The following is a 1,673-nucleotide window of genomic DNA, read 5'->3' as shown; positions in this document are numbered from 1 at the left end:
TGGGGAATAAAAAAACAGTTTGGTAATTTGGACTCATGGACTCGTATTTCATCCAATGGGTTATAATTCACTTCTAAGATGATTTATTTTGTTTCACAGTCATCTTAGACTTGGTCTATGTTTGTCCTTTGGAGCTGAGTCAGTGCCATGGTATGTTTTCCATCTGGCATAAAATGATCTATGTTCATTTTCTGTGTTCCATGGTCCAGTCCAGTATGTGCCAGTACCCTTTGCACAAAGTACTCAAGATCCACCCATGCTATGTATGGTATGTGCCAATTCTCATTTACTTCCACAGCTGCACAGTACTTTACTATGTGATCCATTTGTTTCAGGATTGCAGTTATATCACATTCCTACCAGCTTGGTGGCTTTGAACCACATATTTACTAGTGTATAGTCTGTGAGCTAGAACCCCAACACAGGTTTAACCTGGCTAAAATCTAAGTTTTGGCAGGCTGGGTTCTTTTCTGCAGACTTGGGGATTGGATCCCTTTCCTCACTCCCCACTTTATCCCCATAAGAGTCTGCATATACTCTTTGGATCTTGGTCTTCTTCCATCTTCAAAGCCACCAAAAGCAGATAGGTCCCCATTGAATCACTCTGAGTCTTCTGAGTCTCGGATGTCTATTTTTTTTCAATTTTAAGGCCTCTTTTGATTACACTCGGCCCACTCTGATCTTCAGAATAAGATCATCCCCCTCTGAATGCCTTTAACTTTACTGCATAAGGTAGCACGGTCACAAGACCCAGGTATTAGGAACTGTGGTTTTTGGAGGGCTGTAATTCTGCCTATCATATTCAAATGCAGCACATTGGCTCATCCACTCATCAGGGGATGGAAATTGGTCCTGCTTCCACATTTTTGGATATTATGCATAACACATTTATATATTTCACGTATATGTGCTCCAATTTTTCTAGCATGTATCACATGTAATAGCTGGTTAATACACTAACTTTGTATTTAACTTTTTGAGAACTTCCATTTCTCCAAAGTCATATAATTATTTTATCTTTGCAACAGCAAATTTTGAGGCTTCCAGTTTTCTACATCCTCACCAACATTTACTAATTCCTTTCTTTTTCATTGAAGCAATCCTTTATTATTATTATTATTATTATTATTATTATTATTATTATTGTCTAAATGGGAACTCCCCCCCTATTTTGCATGTTATTTAAAATTTATTGGAAAATGGTTTTCTTGTGGACAGCATAAAAACACATCTTGCATTTTCTGTGTGTGTGTGCGCACGCATGTGTGTGTGTGTGTGTGTGTGTGTGTGTGTGTGTGTGTGTGTGATAATATATATTTTTGAATGCCAAGCTTTAAAAAGCATAGAACACTTCATGAATTTGCATGTCATTCTTGCTCAGGGACCATGCTCATATTTTTTCTGTGTCATTCCAATTTTAGAATGCATGCTGCCAAAGTGAGCATTCTGTACTGTTTTTACTTTTGCATATTCTTACTAGATTATAAGCCTTGTGAGGGCAGAGGAGTAGTTAGATTAATTTCTAATTGTCTTTCCTACACTTGTATTCATCAAATATTTGTTAAATAAAGAGATGGAGTTTTGAAGAATATCCAATGTACAAATGTTATTTGGAGAGTTTTAACAGATGACTGTCTATTGGCTCTCAATTATTTTATTTTGGAAACACACCT

At 36.8% G+C, this 1,673-nt stretch overlaps 1 non-coding gene across 1 annotated transcript; it reads right to left on the bottom strand.

The window, feature by feature from the left end:
- Positions 1–1,336: 1,336 nt before the first annotated feature.
- Positions 1,337–1,445, bottom strand: LOC143641032 (U6 spliceosomal RNA). Its single transcript, XR_013155216.1, has one exon. It is a non-coding gene; the product is annotated as a U6 spliceosomal RNA (small nuclear RNA).
- Between the last annotated feature and the right edge of the window lie 228 nt (positions 1,446–1,673).

This window comes from Callospermophilus lateralis, unplaced genomic scaffold (genome assembly GCF_048772815.1).
Source record: "Callospermophilus lateralis isolate mCalLat2 unplaced genomic scaffold, mCalLat2.hap1 Scaffold_82, whole genome shotgun sequence".
Lineage (NCBI taxonomy): Eukaryota > Metazoa > Chordata > Mammalia > Rodentia > Sciuridae > Callospermophilus > Callospermophilus lateralis.
The sequence above is the reverse complement of the archived record's forward strand: the minus strand, read 5'-3'. Positions and strand labels throughout refer to the sequence as shown.